General features: G+C 40.5%; 23 non-coding genes and 8 pseudogenes across 23 annotated transcripts; all 31 read left to right on the plus strand.

The window, feature by feature from the left end:
* Positions 1–163: 163 nt before the first annotated feature.
* Positions 164–282, plus strand: LOC130617616 (5S ribosomal RNA). Its single transcript, XR_008978693.1, has one exon. It is a non-coding gene; the product is annotated as a 5S ribosomal RNA (ribosomal RNA).
* Positions 283–732: 450 nt separating this feature from the next.
* LOC130618102 (5S ribosomal RNA) lies at positions 733–851 on the plus strand. Its single transcript, XR_008979176.1, has one exon. It is a non-coding gene; the product is annotated as a 5S ribosomal RNA (ribosomal RNA).
* A 450-nt stretch (positions 852–1,301) lies between these two features.
* Positions 1,302–1,420, plus strand: LOC130615954 (5S ribosomal RNA). Its single transcript, XR_008977040.1, has one exon. It is a non-coding gene; the product is annotated as a 5S ribosomal RNA (ribosomal RNA).
* Positions 1,421–1,870: 450 nt separating this feature from the next.
* Positions 1,871–1,989, plus strand: LOC130618580 (5S ribosomal RNA; annotated as a pseudogene).
* Positions 1,990–2,439: 450 nt separating this feature from the next.
* Positions 2,440–2,558, plus strand: LOC130618529 (5S ribosomal RNA; annotated as a pseudogene).
* Positions 2,559–3,008: 450 nt separating this feature from the next.
* Positions 3,009–3,127, plus strand: LOC130617766 (5S ribosomal RNA). Its single transcript, XR_008978843.1, has one exon. It is a non-coding gene; the product is annotated as a 5S ribosomal RNA (ribosomal RNA).
* A 450-nt stretch (positions 3,128–3,577) lies between these two features.
* LOC130618530 (5S ribosomal RNA) lies at positions 3,578–3,696 on the plus strand (annotated as a pseudogene).
* Positions 3,697–4,146: 450 nt separating this feature from the next.
* Positions 4,147–4,265, plus strand: LOC130617297 (5S ribosomal RNA). Its single transcript, XR_008978374.1, has one exon. It is a non-coding gene; the product is annotated as a 5S ribosomal RNA (ribosomal RNA).
* Positions 4,266–4,715: 450 nt separating this feature from the next.
* LOC130618181 (5S ribosomal RNA) lies at positions 4,716–4,834 on the plus strand. The gene has a single exon (XR_008979255.1). It is a non-coding gene; the product is annotated as a 5S ribosomal RNA (ribosomal RNA).
* A 449-nt stretch (positions 4,835–5,283) lies between these two features.
* LOC130617767 (5S ribosomal RNA) lies at positions 5,284–5,402 on the plus strand. The gene has a single exon (XR_008978844.1). It is a non-coding gene; the product is annotated as a 5S ribosomal RNA (ribosomal RNA).
* Positions 5,403–5,852: 450 nt separating this feature from the next.
* LOC130616307 (5S ribosomal RNA) lies at positions 5,853–5,971 on the plus strand. The gene has a single exon (XR_008977390.1). It is a non-coding gene; the product is annotated as a 5S ribosomal RNA (ribosomal RNA).
* A 450-nt stretch (positions 5,972–6,421) lies between these two features.
* On the plus strand, positions 6,422–6,540 carry LOC130618008 (5S ribosomal RNA). Its single transcript, XR_008979084.1, has one exon. It is a non-coding gene; the product is annotated as a 5S ribosomal RNA (ribosomal RNA).
* A 450-nt stretch (positions 6,541–6,990) lies between these two features.
* LOC130618222 (5S ribosomal RNA) lies at positions 6,991–7,109 on the plus strand. Its single transcript, XR_008979296.1, has one exon. It is a non-coding gene; the product is annotated as a 5S ribosomal RNA (ribosomal RNA).
* A 450-nt stretch (positions 7,110–7,559) lies between these two features.
* On the plus strand, positions 7,560–7,678 carry LOC130616494 (5S ribosomal RNA). The gene has a single exon (XR_008977576.1). It is a non-coding gene; the product is annotated as a 5S ribosomal RNA (ribosomal RNA).
* A 450-nt stretch (positions 7,679–8,128) lies between these two features.
* LOC130616402 (5S ribosomal RNA) lies at positions 8,129–8,247 on the plus strand. The gene has a single exon (XR_008977484.1). It is a non-coding gene; the product is annotated as a 5S ribosomal RNA (ribosomal RNA).
* A 450-nt stretch (positions 8,248–8,697) lies between these two features.
* On the plus strand, positions 8,698–8,816 carry LOC130617290 (5S ribosomal RNA). The gene has a single exon (XR_008978368.1). It is a non-coding gene; the product is annotated as a 5S ribosomal RNA (ribosomal RNA).
* Positions 8,817–9,266: 450 nt separating this feature from the next.
* LOC130618464 (5S ribosomal RNA) lies at positions 9,267–9,385 on the plus strand (annotated as a pseudogene).
* A 450-nt stretch (positions 9,386–9,835) lies between these two features.
* On the plus strand, positions 9,836–9,954 carry LOC130617070 (5S ribosomal RNA). The gene has a single exon (XR_008978149.1). It is a non-coding gene; the product is annotated as a 5S ribosomal RNA (ribosomal RNA).
* A 450-nt stretch (positions 9,955–10,404) lies between these two features.
* Positions 10,405–10,523, plus strand: LOC130617296 (5S ribosomal RNA). The gene has a single exon (XR_008978373.1). It is a non-coding gene; the product is annotated as a 5S ribosomal RNA (ribosomal RNA).
* A 450-nt stretch (positions 10,524–10,973) lies between these two features.
* Positions 10,974–11,092, plus strand: LOC130617848 (5S ribosomal RNA). Its single transcript, XR_008978924.1, has one exon. It is a non-coding gene; the product is annotated as a 5S ribosomal RNA (ribosomal RNA).
* Positions 11,093–11,542: 450 nt separating this feature from the next.
* On the plus strand, positions 11,543–11,661 carry LOC130618699 (5S ribosomal RNA; annotated as a pseudogene).
* Positions 11,662–12,111: 450 nt separating this feature from the next.
* Positions 12,112–12,230, plus strand: LOC130617359 (5S ribosomal RNA). The gene has a single exon (XR_008978437.1). It is a non-coding gene; the product is annotated as a 5S ribosomal RNA (ribosomal RNA).
* Positions 12,231–12,680: 450 nt separating this feature from the next.
* LOC130618407 (5S ribosomal RNA) lies at positions 12,681–12,798 on the plus strand (annotated as a pseudogene).
* Positions 12,799–13,248: 450 nt separating this feature from the next.
* LOC130618547 (5S ribosomal RNA) lies at positions 13,249–13,366 on the plus strand (annotated as a pseudogene).
* A 450-nt stretch (positions 13,367–13,816) lies between these two features.
* LOC130616838 (5S ribosomal RNA) lies at positions 13,817–13,935 on the plus strand. Its single transcript, XR_008977918.1, has one exon. It is a non-coding gene; the product is annotated as a 5S ribosomal RNA (ribosomal RNA).
* A 442-nt stretch (positions 13,936–14,377) lies between these two features.
* Positions 14,378–14,496, plus strand: LOC130618285 (5S ribosomal RNA). Its single transcript, XR_008979359.1, has one exon. It is a non-coding gene; the product is annotated as a 5S ribosomal RNA (ribosomal RNA).
* Positions 14,497–14,946: 450 nt separating this feature from the next.
* Positions 14,947–15,065, plus strand: LOC130616839 (5S ribosomal RNA). Its single transcript, XR_008977919.1, has one exon. It is a non-coding gene; the product is annotated as a 5S ribosomal RNA (ribosomal RNA).
* A 450-nt stretch (positions 15,066–15,515) lies between these two features.
* Positions 15,516–15,634, plus strand: LOC130618732 (5S ribosomal RNA; annotated as a pseudogene).
* A 450-nt stretch (positions 15,635–16,084) lies between these two features.
* On the plus strand, positions 16,085–16,203 carry LOC130617991 (5S ribosomal RNA). The gene has a single exon (XR_008979066.1). It is a non-coding gene; the product is annotated as a 5S ribosomal RNA (ribosomal RNA).
* Positions 16,204–16,653: 450 nt separating this feature from the next.
* On the plus strand, positions 16,654–16,772 carry LOC130616965 (5S ribosomal RNA). Its single transcript, XR_008978043.1, has one exon. It is a non-coding gene; the product is annotated as a 5S ribosomal RNA (ribosomal RNA).
* A 450-nt stretch (positions 16,773–17,222) lies between these two features.
* On the plus strand, positions 17,223–17,341 carry LOC130617233 (5S ribosomal RNA). The gene has a single exon (XR_008978311.1). It is a non-coding gene; the product is annotated as a 5S ribosomal RNA (ribosomal RNA).
* Positions 17,342–17,784: the final 443 nt, after the last annotated feature.

A 17,784-nucleotide genomic window follows, 5' to 3' on the forward strand; every position in this document is an offset into this window, starting at 1 on the left:
AGCGCATGGTTGTCGTAATTAATAGATAGCGCCTGAAAAGAGCTTTCAAATGCACATAAACACGACCTATTTGGGATGATTCAGTCAAGAAATATGACCTTTAAAGTTTAAACCATTTTCGATGTAATGTGCTAATAAATCGTAGATATCTGCCCGTTTGTTTGTCTACGACTATATCGCGATGAACACACCTGTTCTCGTCCGATCACGGAAGTTAAGCATCGTCGGGCCGGGATAGTACTTGGATGGGGAACCGTCTGGGAACTCCCGGTGTCGTAGTCTATTGACTTTTTCACGTTACATTATTTATCATTACGACTGTGACGTATCTTTTTTACGCTATAGCCGCTGAGTAAATCAAGTAAGGGACGTGATTATAAGTTTCTTTCCGTTCAAAACGGCTACAATCTGGATGCAATAAATGCGCCACGTCGCAAATGAATGGATTACGAGCGTCAGACAAAGAAAATGGCGATGTAGTTAATTTGCTAATTAACTTTGTCATATGAAAATTAAGTCTGCAAGTACCCTAGATTGCCTTCGTTGGAACTTTTTACCGGAAATCTTAAAGCGCATTATTGTCGTATAGAATCGATAGCGCTTAAAAAGAGCTTTCAAATGAACATAAACACGACCTATTTCCGATCACCCAGTCAAAAAATATGACCTTTAAAGTTTGAGCCATTTTCGATGTAATGTGCTAATAAATCGTAGATATCTTCCCGTATGCTTGTCTACGACCATACCACGATGAACACACCTGTTCTCGTCCTATCACGGAAGTTAAGCATCGTCGGGCCGGGATAGTACTTGGATGGAGGACCGCCTGGGAACTCCTGGAGTCGTAGGCTATTGACTTTTTCACGTTACATTATTTATCATTACGACTGTGGCGTATCTTTTTTACGCAATAGCCGCTGAGTAAATCAAGTAAGGGACATGATTAGAAGTTTCTTTCCCTTCAAAACGGCTACAATCTTGCTGCAATAAATGCGCCACGTCGCAAATGAATGGATTACGAGCATCAGACAAAGAAAATGGCGATGTACTCACTTTGCTAATTAACTTTGTCATGTGAAAATTAAGTCTGCAAGTACCCTAGATTGCCTTCGTTGAAACTTTTTACCGGAAATCTTAAAGCGCATGGTTGTCGTAATTAATGGTTAGCGCCTGAAAAGAGCTTTCAAATGCACATAAACACGACCTATTTGGGATGATTCAGTCAAGAAATATGACCTTTAAATTTTGAACTATTTGCGATGTAATGTGCTAATAAATCGTAGATATCTGCTCGTATGCTTGTCTACGACCATACCACGATGAACACACCTGTTCTCGTCCGATCACGGAAGTTAAGCATCGTCGGGCCGGGATAGTACTTGGATGGGGCACCGCCTGGGAACTCCCGGTGTCGTAGGCTATTGACCTTTTCACGTTACATTATTTATCATTACAACTGTGACGTATCTTTTTTACGCAATAGACGCTGAGTAAATCAAGTAAGGGACGTGATTAGAAGTTTCTTTCCCTTCAAAACGGCTACAATCTTGCTGCAATAAATGCGCCACGACGCAAGTGAATGCATTACGAGCGTCAGACAAAGAAAATGGCGATGTAGTTAATTTGCTAATTAACTTTGTCATATGAAAATTAAGTCTGAAAGTACCCTTGATTGCCTTCGTTGGAACTTTTTACCGGAAATCTTAAAGCGCATGGTTGTCGTAAATAATGGATAGCGCTTGAAAAGAGTTTTCAAATGCACATAAACACGACCTATTTCGGATAATCTAGTCAGGAAATATGACCTTTAAAGTTTAAACCATTTTCGATGTAATGTGCTAATAAATCGTAGATATCTGCCCGTTTGTTTGTCTACGACCATACCACGATGAACACACATGTTCTCGTCCGATCACGGAAGTTAAACATCGTCGGGGTGGGATAGTACTTGGAGGGGGGACCGCCTGGGAACTCCCGGTGTCGTAGGCTATTGACTTTTTCACGTTACATTATTTATCATTACGACTGTGACGTATCTTTTTTACGCAATAGACGCTGAGTAAGTCAAGTAAGGGACATGATTTGAAGTTGCTTTCCCTTCAAAACGGCTACAATCTTGCTGCAATAAATGCGCCACGTCGCAAATGAATGGATTACGAGCATCAAACAAAGAAAATGGCGATGTAGTTGCTTTGCTAATTAATTTTGTCATATGAAAATTAAGTCCGCAAGTACCCTAGATTGCCCTCGTTGGAACTTTTTACCGGAAATCTTAAAGCGCATTATTGTCGTATAGAATCGATAGCGCTTAAAAAGACCTTTCAAATGCACATAAACACGACCTATTTCCGATCACCCAGTCAAGAAATATGACCTTTAAAGTTTGAACCATTTTCGTTGTAATGTGCTAATAAATCGTAGATATCTGCCCGTATGCTTGTCTACCACCATACCACAATGAACACACCTGTTCTCGTCCGATCACGGAAGTTAAACATCGTCGGGCCGGGATAGTACTTGGATGGAGGACCGCCTGGGAACTCCCTGTGTCGTAGGCTATTGACTTTTTAACGTTACATTATTTATCATTACGACTGTGACGTATCTTTTTTACGCAATAGCCGCTGAGTAAATCAAGTAAGGGACGTGATTAGAAGTTTCTTTCCCTTCAAAACGGCTACAATCTTGCTGCAATAAATGCGCCACGTCGCAAATGAATGGATAACGAGCATCAGACAAAGAAAATGGCGATGTACTCACTTTGCTAATTAACTTTGTCATGTGAAAATTAAGTCTGCAAGTACCCTAGATTGCCTTCGTTGGAACTTTTTACCGGAAATCTTAAAGCGCATGGTTGTCGTAATTAATAGATAGCGCCTGAAAAGAGCTTTCAAATGCACATAAACACGACCTATTTGGGATGATTCAGTCAAGAAATATGACCTTTAAAGTTTAAACCATTTTCGATGTAATGTGCTAATAAATCGTAGATATCTGCCCGTTTGTTTGTCTACGACCATATCACGATGAACACACCTGTTCTCGTCCGATCACGGAAGTTAAGCATCGTCGGGCCGGGATAGTACTTGGATGGGGAATCGTCTGGGAACTCCCGGTGTCGTAGTCTATTGACTTTTTCACGTTACATTATTTATCATTACGACTGTGACGTATCTTTTTTACGCAATAGCCGCTGAGTAAATCAAGTAAGGGACGTGATTATAAGTTTCTTTCCGTTCAAAACGGCTACAATCTGGATGCAATAAATGCGCCACGTCGCAAATGAATGGATTACGAGCGTCAGACAAAGAAAATGGCGATGTAGTTAATTTGCTAATTAACTTTGTCATATGAAAATTAAGTCTGCAAGTACCCTAGATTGCCTTCGTTGGAACTTTTTACCGGAAATCTTAAAGCGCATTATTGTCGTATAGAATCGATAGCGCTTAAAAAGAGCTTTCAAATGCACATAAACACGACCTATTTCCGATCACCCAGTCAAGAAATATGACCTTTAAAGTTTGAACCATTTTCGATGTAATGTGCTAATAAATCGTAGATATCTTCCCGTATGCTTGTCTACGACCATACCACGATGAACACACCTGTTCTCGTCCTATCACGGAAGTTAAGCATCGTCGGGCCGGGATAGTACTTGCATGGAGGACCGCCTGGGAACTCTTGGAGTCGTAGGCTATTGACTTTTTCACGTTACATTATTTATCATTACGACTGTGACGTATCTTTTTTACGCAATAGCCGCTGAGTAAATCAAGTAAGGGACATGATTAGAAGTTTCTTTCCCTTCAAAACGGCTACAATCTTGCTGCAATAAATGCGCCACGTCGCAAATGAATGGATTACGAGCATCAGACAAAGAAAATGGCGATGTACTCACTTTGCTAATTAACTTTGTCATATGAAAATTAAGTCTGCAAGTACCCTAGATTGCCTTCGTTGGAACTTTTTACCGGAAATCTTAAAGCGCATTATTGTCGTAATTAATGGATAGCGCTTAAAAAGAGCTTTCAAATGCACATAAACACGACCTATTTCCGATCACCCAGTCAAGAAATATGACCTTTAAAGTTTGAACCATTTTCGATGTAATGTGCTAATAAATCGTAGATATCTGCCCGTATGCTTGTCTGCGACCATACCACGATGAACACACCTGTTCTCGTCCGATCACGAAAGTTAAGCATCGTCGGGCCGGGATAGTACTTGGATGGAGGACCGCCTGGGAACTCCCGGTGTCGTAGGCTACTGACTTTTTCACGTTACATTATTTATCATTACGACTGTGACGTATCTTTTTTACGCAATAGCCGCTGAGTAAATCAAGTAAGGGACATGATTAGAAGTTTCTTTCCCTTCAAAACGGCTACAATCTTGGTGCAATAAATGCGCCACGTCGCAAATGAATGGATTACGAGCATCAGACAAAGAAAATGGCGATGTACTCACTTTGCTAATTAACTTTGTCATATGAAAATTAAGTCTGAAAGTACCCTAGATTGCCTTCGTTGGAACTTTTTACCGGAAATCTTAAAGCGCATGGTTGTCGTAATTAATGGATAGCACCTGAAAAGAGCTTTCAAATGCACCTAAACACGACCTATTTGGGATGATTCAGTCAAGAAATATGACCTTTAAAGTTTAAACCATTTTCGATGTAATGTGCTAATAAATCGTAGATATCTGCCCGTTTGTTTGTCTACGACCATACCACGATAAACACACCTGTTCTCGTCCGATCACGGAAGTTAAACATCTTCGGGCCGGGATAGTACTTGGATGGAGGACCGCCTGGGAACTCCCGGTGTCGTAGGCTATTGACTTTTTCACGTTACATTATTTATCATTACGACTGTGACGTATCTTTTTTACGCAATAGCCGCTGAGTAAATCAAGTAAGGGACGTGATTAGAAGTTTCTTTCCCTTCAAAACGGCTGCAATCTTGCTGCAATAAATGCGCCACGTCGCAAATGAATGGATAACGAGCATCAGACAAAGAAAATGGCGATGTACTCACTTTGCTAATTAACTTTGTCATGTGAAAATTAAGTCTGCAAGTACCCTAGATTGCCTTCGTTGAAACTTTTTACCGGAAATCTTAAAGCGCATGGTTGTCGTAATTAATAGATAGCGCTTAAAAGAGCTTTCAAATGCATATAAACACGACCTATTTGGGATGATTCAGTCAAGAAATATGACCTTTAAAGTTTAAACCATTTTCGATGTAATGTGCTAATAAATCGTAGATATCTGCCCGTTTGTTTGTCTACGACCATATCACGATGAACACACCTGTTCTTGTCCGATCACGGAAGTTAAGCATCGTCGGGCCGGGATAGTACTTGGATGGGACACCGCCTGGGAACTCCCGGTGTCGTAGTCTATTGACTTTTTCACGTTACATTATTTATCATTACGACTGTGACGTATCTTTTTTACGCAATAGCCGCTGAGTAAATCAAGTAAGGGACGTGATTATAAGTTTCTTTCCCTTCAAAACGGCTAAAATCTGGATGCAATAAATGCGCCACGTCGCAAATGAATGGATTACGAGCGTCAGACAAAGAAAATGGCGATGTAGTTAATTTGCTAATTAACTTTGTCATATGAAAATTAAGTCTGCAAGTACCCTAGATTGCCTTCGTTGGAACTTTTTACCGGAAATCTTAAAGCGCATTATTGTCGTAATTAATGGATAGCACTTAAAAAGAGCTTTCAAATGCACATAAACACGACCTATTTCCGATCACCCAGTCAAGAAATATGACCTTTAAAGTTTGAACCATTTTCGATGTAATGTGCTAATAAATCGTAGATATCTGCCCGTATGCTTGTCTGCGACCATACCACGATGAACACACCTGTTCTCGTCCGATCACGGAAGTTAAGCATCGTCGGGCCGGGATAGTACTTGGATGGGACACCGCCTGGGAACTCCCGGTGTCGTAGGCTACTGACTTTTTCACGTTACATTATTTATCATTACGACTGTGACGTATCTTTTTTACGCAATAGCCGCTGAGTAAATCAAGTAAGGGACATGATTAGAAGTTTCTTTCCCTTCAAAACGGCTACAATCTTGGTGCAATAAATGCGCCACGTCGCAAATGAATGGATTACGAGCATCAGACAAAGAAAATGGCGATGTACTCACTTTGCTAATTAACTTTGTCATATGAAAATTAAGTCTGAAAGTACCCTAGATTGCCTTCGTTGGAACTTTTTACCGGAAATCTTAAAGCGCATGGTTGTCGTAATTAATGGATAGCACCTGAAAAGAGCTTTCAAATGCACCTAAACACGACCTATTTGGGATGATTCAGTCAAGAAATATGACCTTTAAAGTTTAAACCATTTTCGATGTAATGTGCTAATAAATCGTAGATATCTGCCCGTTTGTTTGTCTACGACCATACCACGATAAACACACCTGTTCTCGTCCGATCACGGATGTTAAACATCGTCGGGCCGGGATAGTACTTGGATGGAGGACCGCCTGGGAACTCCCGGTGTCGTAGGCTATTGACTTTTTCACGTTACATTATTTATCATTACGACTGTGACGTATCTTTTTTACGCAATAGCCGCTGAGTAAATCAAGTAAGGGACGTGATTAGAAGTTTCTTTCCCTTCAAAACGGCTACAATCTGGATGCAATAAATGCGCCACGTCGCAAATGAATGGATTACGAGCGTCAGACAAAGAAAATGGCGATGTAGTTAATTTGCTAATTAACTTTGTCATATGAAAATTAAGTCTGCAAGTACCCTAGATTGCCTTCGTTGGAACTTTTTACCGGAAATCTTAAAGCGCATTATTGTCGTAATTAATGGATAGCGCTTAAAAAGAGCTTTCAAATGCACATAAACACGACCTATTTCCGATCACCCAGTCAAGAAATATGACCTTTAAAGTTTGAACCATTTTCGATGTAATGTGCTAATAAATCGTAGATATCTGCCCGTATGCTTGTCTGCGACCATACCACGATGAACACACCTGTTCTCGTCCGATCACGGAAGTTAAGCATCGTCGGGCCGGGATAGTACTTGGATGTTGAACCGCCTGGGAACTCCCGGTGTCGTAGTCTATTGACTTTTTCACGTTACATTATTTATCATTACGACTGTGACGTATCTTTTTTACGCAATAGCCGCTGAGTAAATCAAGTAAGGGACGTGATTATAAGTTTCTTTCCCTTCAAAACGGCTACAATCTGGCTGCAATAAATGCGCCACGGTGCAAATGAATGGATTACGAGCATCAGACAAAGAAAATGGCGATGTAGTTGCTTTGCTATATAACTTTGTCATATGAAAATTAAGTCTACAAGTACCATAGATTGCCTTCGTTGGAACTTTTTACCGGAAATCTTAAAGCGCATGGTTGTCGTAATTAATGGATAGCGCCTGAAAAGAGCTTTCAAATGCACATAAACACGACCTATTTGGAATGATTCAGTCAAGAAATATAACCTTTAAAGTTTAAACCATTTTCGATGTAATGTGCTAATAAATCGTAGATATCTGCCCGTTTGTTTGTCTACGACCATACCACGATGAACACACCTGTTCTCGTCCGATCACGGAAGTTAAGCATCGTCGGGCCGGGATAGTACTTGGATGGAGGACCGCCTGGGAACTTCCGGTGTCGTAGGCTATTGACTTTTTCACGTTTCATTATTTATCATTACGACTGTGACGTATCTTTTTTACGCAATAGCCGCTGAGTGAATCAAGTAAGGGACATGATTAGAAGTTTCTTTCCCTTAAAAAGGGCTACAATCTTGCTGCAATAAATGCGCCACGTCGCAAATGAATGGATTAAGAGCGTCAGACAAAGAAAATGGCGATGTAGTTGCTTTGCTAATTAACTTTGTCATATGAAAATTAAGTCTGCAAGTACCCTAGATTGCCTTCGTTGGAACTTTTTACCGGAAATCTTAAAGCGCATTATTGTCGTAAAGAATCGATAGCGCTTAAAAAGAGCTTTCAAATGCACATAAACACGACCTATTTCCGATCACCCAGTCAAGAAATATGACCTTTAAAATTTGAACCATTTTCGATGTAATGTGCTGATAAATCGTAGATATCTGCCCGTATGCTTGTCTACGACCATACCACGATGAACACACCTGTTTTCGTCCGATCACGGAAGTTAAGCATCGTTGGGCCGGGATAGTACTTGGATGGGGCACCGCCTGGGAACTCCCGGTGTCGTAGGCTATTGACTTTTTCACGTTACATTATTTATCATTACGACTGTGATGTATCTTTTTTACGCAATAGCCGCTGAGTAAATCAAGTAAGGGACGTGATTGGAAGTTTCTTTCCCTTCAAAACGGCTACAATCTGGCTGCAATAAATGTGCCACGTCGCAAATGAATGGATTACGAGCGTCAGACAAAGAAAATGGCGATGTAGTTAATTTGCTAATTAACTTTGTCATATGAAAATTAAGTCTATAAGTGCCCTAGATTGCCTTCGTTGGAACTTTTTACTGGAAATCTTAAAGCGCATTATTGTCGTAACGAATCGATAGCGCTTAAAAAGCGCTTTCAAATGCACATAAACACGATCTATTTCTGATCACCCAGTCAAGAAATATGACCTTTAAAGTTTGAACCATTTTCGATGTAATGTGCTAAAAAAACGTAGATATCTGCCCGTATGCTTGTCTACGACCATACCACGATGAACACACCTGTTCTCGTTCGATCACGGAAGTTAAGCATCGTCGGGCCGGGATAGTACTTGGATGGGGGACCGCCTCGGAACTCCCGGTGTCGTAGGATAATGACTTTTTCACGTTACATTATTTATCATTACGACTGTGACGTATCTTTTTTACGCAATAGCCGCTGAGTAAATCAAGTAAGGGACAGGATTAGAAATTGCTTTCCCTTCAAAACGGCTACAATCTTGCTGCAATAAATGCGCCACGTCGCAAATGAATGGATTAGGAGCATCAGAAAAAGAAAATGGCGATGTAGTTGCTTTGCTAATTAACTTTGTCATATGAAAATTAAGTCTGCAAGTACCCTTGATTGCCTTCGTTGGAACTTTTTACCGGAAATCTTAAAGCGCATTTTTGTCGTAAAGAATCGATAGCGCTTAAAAAGCGCTTTCAAATGCACATAAACACGACCTATTTCCGATCACCCAGTCAAGAAATATGACCTTTAAAGTTTGAACCATTTTAGATGTAATGTGCTAATAAATCGTAGATATCTGCCCGTATGCTTGTCTAAGACCATACCACGATGAACACACCTGTTCTCGTCCGATCACGGAAGTTAAGCATCGTCGGGTCGGGATAGTACTTGGATGGGGCACCGCCTGGGAACTCCCGGCGGCGTAGGCTATTGACTTTTTCACGTTACATTATTTATCATTACGACTGTGACGTATCTTTTTTACGCAATAGCCGCTGAGTAAATCAAGTAAGGGACGTGATTAGAAGTTTCTTTCCCTTCAAAACGGCTACAATCTGGCTGCAATAAATGCGCCACGTCGCAAATGAATGGATTACGAGCGTCAGACAAAGAAAATGGCGATGTAGTTAATTTGCTAATTAACTTTGTCATATGAAAATTAAGTCTGCAAGTACCCTAGATTGCCTTCGTTGAAACTTTTTACCGGAAATCTTAAAGCGCCTTATTGTCGTAAAGAATCGATAGCGCTTAGAAAGAGCTTTCAAATGCACATAAACACGATCTATTTCCGATCACCCAGTCAAGAAATTTGACCTTTAAAGTTTAAACCATTTTCGATATAATGTGCTAATAAATCGTAGATATCTGCCCGTTTGTTTGTCTACGACCATACCACGATGAACACACCTGTTCTCGTCCGATCACGGAAGTTAAGCATCGTCGGGCCGGGATAGTACTTGGATGGGGAACTGCCTGGGAACTTCCGGTGTCGTAGGCTATTGACTTTTTCACGTTTTAATATTTATCATTACGACTGTGACGTATCTTTTTTACGCAATAGCCGCTGAGTAAATCAAGTAAGGGACAGGATTAGAAATTGCTTTCCCTTCAAAACGGCTACAATCTTGCTGCAATAAATGCGCCACGTCGCAAATGAATGGATTAGGAGCATCAGAAAAAGAAAATGGCGATGTAGTTGCTTTGCTAATTAACTTTGTCATATGAAAATTAAGTCTGTAAGTACCCTTGATTGCCTTCGTTGAAACTTTTTACCGGAAATCTTAAAGCGCCTTATTGTCGTAAAGAATCGATAGCGCTTAGAAAGAGCTTTCAAATGCACATAAACACGATCTATTTCCGATCACCCAGTCAAGAAATATGACCTTTAAAATTTGAACCATTTTAGATTTAATGTGCTAATAAATCGTAGATATCTGCCCGTATGCTTTTCTACGACCATACCACGATGAACACACCTGTTCTCGTCCGATCACGGAAGTTAAGCATCGTCGGGCCGGAATAGTACTTGGATGGGGAACTGCCTGGGAACTTCCGGTGTCGTAGGCTATTGACTTTTTCACGTTTTATTATTTATCATTACGACTGTGACGTATCTTTTTTACGCAATAGCCGCTGAGTGAATCAAGTAAGGGACATGATTAGAAGTTTCTTTCCCTTAAAAAAGGCTACAATCTTGCTGCAATAAATGCGCCACGTCGCAAATGAATGGATTAAGAGCGTCAGACAAAGAAAATGGCGATGTAGTTACTTTGCTAATTAACTTTGTCATATGAAAATTAAGTCTGAAAGTACACTAGATTGCCTTCGTTGGAACTTTTTACCGGTAATCTTAAAGCGCATGGTTGTCGTTAATAATGGGTAGCGCTTGAAAAGAGCTTTCAAATGCACATAAACACGACCTATTTCGGATAATCCAGTCAAGAAATATGACCTTTAAAGTTTAAACAATTTTCGATGTAATGTGCTAATAAATCGTCGATATCTGCCCGTTTGTTTGTCTACGACCATACCACGATGAACACACCTGTTTTCGTCCGATCACGGAAGTTAAGCATCGTCAGGCCGGGATAGTACTTGGATGGGGCACCGCCTGGGAACTCCCGGTGTTGTAGGCTATTGACTTTTTCACGTTACATTATTTATCATTACGACTGTGATGTATCTTTTTTACGCAATAGCCGCTCAGTAAATCAAGTAAGGGACGTGATTGGAAGTTTCTTTCCCTTCAAAACGGCTACAATCTGGCTGCAATAAATGCGCCACGTCGCAAAAGAATGTATTACGAGCGTCAGACAAAGAAAATAGCGATGTAGTTAATTTGCTAATTAACTTTGTCATATGAAAATTAAGTCTGCAAGTACCCTAGATTGCCTTCGTTGGAACTTTTTACCGGAAATCTTAAAGCGCATTATTGTCGTAACGAATGGATACCGCTTAAAAAGCGCTTTCAAATGCACATAAACACGATCTATTTCCGATCACCCAGTCAAGAAATATGACCTTTAAAGTTTGAACCATTTTCGATGTAATGTGCTAAAAAAACGTAGATATCTGCCCGTATGCTTGTCTACGAGCATACCACGATGAACACACCTGTTCTCGTTCGATCACGGAAGTTAAGCATCGTCGGGCCGGGATAGAACTTGGATGGGGGACCGCCTCGGAACTGCCAGTGTCGTAGGCTATTGACTTTTTCACGTTACATTATTTATCATTACGACTGTGACGTATCTTTTTTACGCAATAGCCGCTGAGTAAATCAAGTAAGGGACATGATTAGAAATTGCTTTCCCTTCAAAACGGCTACAATCTTGCTGCAATAAATGCGCCACGTCGCAAATGAATGGATTAGGAGCATCAGAAAAAGAAAATGGCGATGTAGTTGCTTTGCTAATTAACTTTGTCATATGAAAATTAAGTCTGCAAGTACCCTAGATTGCCTTCGTTGGAACTTTTTACCGGAAATCTTAAAGCGCATTATTGTCGTAAAGAATTGATAGCGCTTAAAAAGAGCTTTCAAATGCACATAAACACGACTTATTTCCGATCACCCAGTCAAGAAATATGACCTTTAAAGTTTGAACCATTTTAGATGTAATGTGCTAATAAATCGTAGATATCTGCCCGTATGCTTGTCTACGACCATACCACGATGAACACACCTGTTCTCGTCCGATCACGGAAGTTAAGCATCGTCGGGCCGGGATAGTACTTGGATGGGGCACCGCCTGGGAACTCCCGGCGGCGTAGGCTATTGACTTTTTCACGTTACATTATTTATCATTACGACTGTGACGTATCTTTTTTACGCAATAGCCGCTGAGTAAATCAAGTAAGGGACGTGATTAGAAGTTTCTTTCCCTTCAAAACGGCTACAATCTGGCTGCAATAAATGCGCCACGTCGCAAATGAATGGATTACGAGCGTCAGACAAAGAAAATGGCGATGTAGTTAATTTGCTAATTAACTTTGTCATATGAAAATTAAGTCTGCAAGTACCCTAGATTGCCTTCGTTGAAACTTTTTACCGGAAATCTTAAAGCGCATTATTGTCGTAAAGAATCGATAGCGCTTAGAAAGAGCTTTCAAATGCACATAAACACGATCTATTTCCGATCACCCAGTCAAGAAATATGACCTTTAAAGTTTGAACCATTTTTGATGTAATGTGCTAATAAATCGTAGATATCTGCCCGTATGCTTGTCTACGACCATACCACGATGAACACACCTGTTCTCGCCGATCACGGAAGTTAAGCATCGTCGGGCCGGGATAGTACTTGGATGGGGGACCGCCTTGGAACTGCCGGTGTCGTAGGCTATTGACTTTTTCACGTTAAATTATTTATCATTACGACTGTGACGTATCTTTTTTACGCAATAGCCGCTGAGTAAATCAAGTAAGGGACGTGATTAGAAGTTTCTTTCCCTTCAAAACGGCTACGATCTGGCTGCAATAAATGCGCCACGTCGCAAATGAATGGATTACGAGCGTCAGACAAAGAAAATGGCGATGTAGTTAATTTGCTAATTAACTTTGTCATATGAAAATTAAGTCTGCAAGTACCCTAGATTGCCTTCGTTGAAACTTTTTACCGGAAATCTTAAAGCGCATTATTGTCGTAAAGAATCGATAGCGCTTAGAAAGAGCTTTCAAATGCACATAAACACGATCTATTTCCGATCACCCAGTCAAGAAATATGACCTTTAAAGTTTGAACCATTTTTGATGTAATGTGCTAATAAATCGTAGATATCTGCCCGTATGCTTGTCTACGACCATACCACGATGAACACACCTGTTCTCGCCGATCACGGAAGTTAAGCATCGTCGGGCCGGGATAGTACTTGGATGGGGGGCCGCCTTGGAACTGCCGGTGTCGTAGGCTATTGACTTTTTCACGTTAAATTATTTATCATTACGACTGTGACGTATCTTTTTTACGCAATAGCCGCTGAGTAAATCAAGTAAGGGACGTGATTAGAAGTTTCTTTCCCTTCAAAACGGCTACGATCTGGCTGCAATAAATGCGCCACGTAGCAAATGAATGTATTACGAGCGTCAGACAAAGAAAATGGCGATGTAGTTAATTTGCTAATTAACTTTGTCATATGAAAATTAAGTCTGAAAGTACCCTAGATTGCCTTCGTTGGAACTTTTTACCGGAAGTTTTAAAGCGCATGGTTGTCGTAAATAATGGATAGTGCTTGAAAAGAGCTTTCAATTGCACATAAACACGACCTATTTCGGATAATCCAGTCAAGAAATATGACCTTTAAAGTTTGAACCATTTTCGATGTAATGTGCTAATAAATCGTAAATATCTGCCGGTATGCTTGTCTACGACCATACCACGATGAACACACCTGTTCTCGTCCGATCACGGAAGTTAAGCATCGTCGGGCCGAGATAGTACTTGGATGGGGAACCGCCTGGGAACTCCCGGTGTCGTAGGCTATTGACTTTTTCACGTTACATTATTTATCATTACGACTGTGACGTATCTTTTTTACGCAATAGCCGCTGGGTAAATCAAGTAAGGGACGTGATTATAAGTTTCTTCCCCTTCAAAACGGCTAAAATCTGGCTGCAATAAATGCGCCACGTCGCAGATGAATGGATTAAGAGCGTCAGACATGCGATGCAGTTACTTTGCTAATTAACTTTGTCATATGAAAATTAAGTCTGAAAGTACCCTAGATTGCCTTCGTTAGAACTTTTTACCGGAAATCTTAAAGGGCATGGTTGTCGTAAATAATGGGTAGCTCTTGAAAAGAGCTTTCAAATGCACATAAACACGACCTATTTCGGATAATCCCGTCAAGAAATATGACCTTTAAAGTTTGAACCATTTTCGATGTAATGTGCTAATAAATCGTAGATATCTGCCCGTATGCTTTTATACGACTATACCACGATGAACACACCTGTTCTCGTCCGATCACGGAAGTTAAGCATCGTCGGGCCGGGATAGTACTTGGATGGGGGACCGCCTTGGAACTGCCGGTGTCGTAGGCTATTGACTTTTTCACGTTAAATTATTTATCATTACGACTGTGACGTATCTTTTTTACGCAATAGCCGCTGAGTAAATCAAGTAAGGGACGTGATTAGAAGTTTCTTTCCCTTCAAAACGGCTACGATCTGGCTGCAATAAATGCGCCACGTAGCAAATGAATGGATTACGAGCGTCAGACAAAGAAAATGGCGATGTAGTTAATTTGCTAATTAACTTTGTCATATGAAAATTAAGTCTGAAAGTACCCTAGATTGCCTTCGTTGGAACTTTTTACCGGAAGTTTTAAAGCGCATGGTTGTCGTAAATAATGGATAGTGCTTGAAAAGAGCTTTCAATTGCACATAAACACGACCTATTTCGGATAATCCAGTCAAGAAATATGACCTTTAAAGTTTGAACCATTTTCGATGTAATGTGCTAATAAATCGTAAATATCTGCCGGTATGCTTGTCTACGACCATACCACGATGAACACACCTGTTCTCGTCCGATCACGGAAGTTAAGCATCGTCGGGCCGAGATAGTACTTGGATGGGGAACCGCCTGGGAACTCCCGGTGTCGTAGGCTATTGACTTTTTCACGTTACATTATTTATCATTACGACTGTGACGTATCTTTTTTACGCAATAGCCGCTGGGTAAATCAAGTAAGGGACGTGATTATAAGTTTCTTCCCCTTCAAAACGGCTAAAATCTGGCTGCAATAAATGCGCCACGTCGCAAATGAATGGATTACGAGCGTCAGACAAAGAAAATGGCGATGTAGTTAATTTGCTAATTAACTTTGTCATATGAAAATTAAGTCTGCAAGTACCCTAGATTGCCTTCGTTGGAACTTTTTACCGGAAATCTTAAAGCGCATTATTGTCGTAAAGAATCGATAGCGCTTAAAAAGAGCTTTCAAATGCACATAAACACGACCTATTTCCGATCACCCAGTCAAGAAATATGACCTTTAAATTTTGAACTATTTGCGATGTAATGTGCTAATAAATCGTAGATATCTGCCCGTTTGTTTGTCTACGACCATACCACGATGAACACACATGTTTTTGTCCGATCACGGAAGTTAAACATCGTCGGGGCGGGATAGTACTTGGAGGGGGAACCGCCTGGGAACTCCCGGTGTCGTAGGCTATTGACTTTTTCACGTTACATTATTTATCATTACGACTGTGACGTATCTTTTTTACGCAATAGACGCTGAGTAAATCAAGTAAGGGACATGATTTGAAGTTGCTTTCCCTTCAAAACGGCTACAATCTTGCTGCAATAAATGCGCCACGTCGCAAATGAATGGATTACGAGCATCAAACAAAGAAAATGGCGATGTAGTTGCTTTGCTAATTAACTTTGTCATATGAAAATTAAGTCTGCAAGTACCCTAGATTGCCTTCGTTGGAACTTTTTACCGGAAATCTTAAAGCGCATTATTGTCGTAAAGAATTGATAGCGCTTAAAAAGCGCTTTCAAATGCACATAAACACGACCTATTTCCGATCACCCAGTCAAGAAATATGACCTTTAAAGTTTGAACCATTTTAGATGTAATGTGCTAATAAATCGTAGATATCTGCCCGTATGCTTGTCTACGACCATACCACGATGAACACACCTGTTCTTGTCCGATCACGGAAGTTAAGCATCGTCGGGCCGGGATAGTACTTGGATGGGACACCGCCTGGGAACTCCCGGCGGCGTAGGCTATTGACTTTTTCACGTTACATTATTTATCATTACGACTGTGACGTATCTTTTTTACGCAATAGCCGCTGAGTAAATCAAGTAAGGGACGTGATTAGAAGTTTCTTTCCCTTCAAAACGGCTACAATCTGGCTGCAATAAATGCGCCACGTCGCAAATGAATGGATTACGAGCGTCAGACAAAGAAAATGGCCATGTAGTTAATTTGCTAATTAACTTTGTCATATGAAAATTAAGTCTGCAAGTACCCTAGATTGCCTTCGTTGAAACTTTTTACCGGAAATCTTAAAGCGCATTATTGTCGTAAAGAATCGATAGCGCTTAGAAAGAGCTTTCAAATGCACATAAACACGATCTATTTCCGATCACCCAGTCAAGAAATATGACCTTTAAAGTTTGAACCATTTTTGATGTAATGTGCTAATAAATCGTAGATATCTGCCCGTATGCTTGTCTACGACCATACCACGATGAACACACCTGTTCTCGTCCGATCACGGAAGTTAAGCATCGTCGGGCCGGGATAGTACTTGGATGGGGGACCGCCTTGGAACTGCCGGTGTCGTAGGCTATTGACTTTTTCACGTTAAATTATTTATCATTACGACTGTGACGTATCTTTTTTACGCAATAGCCGCTGAGTAAATCAAGTAAGGGACGTGATTAGAAGTTTCTTTCCCTTCAAAACGGCTACGATCTGGCTGCAATAAATGCGCCACGTAGCAAATGAATGGATTACGAGCGTCAGACAAAGAAAATGGCGATGTAGTTAATTTGCTAATTAACTTTGTCATATGAAAATTAAGTCTGAAAGTACCCTAGATTGCCTTCGTTGGAACTTTTTACCGGAAGTTTTAAAGCGCATGGTTGTCGTAAATAATGGATAGTGCTTGAAAAGAGCTTTCAATTGCACATAAACACGACCTTTTTCGGATAATCCAGTCAAGAAATATGACCTTTAAAGTTTGAACCATTTTCGATGTAATGTGCTAATAAATCGTAAATATCTGCCGGTATGCTTGTCTACGACCATACCACGATGAACACACCTGTTCTCGTCCGATCACGGAAGTTAAACATCGTCGGGCCGAGATAGTACTTGGATGGGGAACCGCCTGGGAACTCCCGGTGTCGTAGGCTATTGACTTTTTCACGTTACATTATTTATCATTACGACTGTGACGTATCTTTTTTACGCAATAGCCGCTGGGTAAATCAAGTAAGGGACGTGATTATAAGTTTCTTCCTCTTCAAAACGGCTAAAATCTGGCTGCAATAAATGCGCCACGTCGCAAATGAATGGATTACGAGCGTCAGACAAAGAAAATGGCGATGTAGTTAATTTGCTAATTAACTTTGTCATATGAAAATTAAGTCTGCAAGTACCCTAGATTGCCTTCGTTGGAACTTTTTATCGGAAATCTTAAAGCGCATTATTGTCGTAAAGAATCGATAGCGCTTAAAAAGAGCTTTCAAATGCACATAAACACGACCTATTTCCGATCACCCAGTCAAGAAATATGACCTTTAAATTTTGAACTATTTGCGATGTAATGTGCTAATAAATCGTAGATATCTTCCCG

Source organism: Hydractinia symbiolongicarpus, chromosome 11 (assembly GCF_029227915.1).
Source record: "Hydractinia symbiolongicarpus strain clone_291-10 chromosome 11, HSymV2.1, whole genome shotgun sequence".
NCBI lineage: Eukaryota > Metazoa > Cnidaria > Hydrozoa > Anthoathecata > Hydractiniidae > Hydractinia > Hydractinia symbiolongicarpus.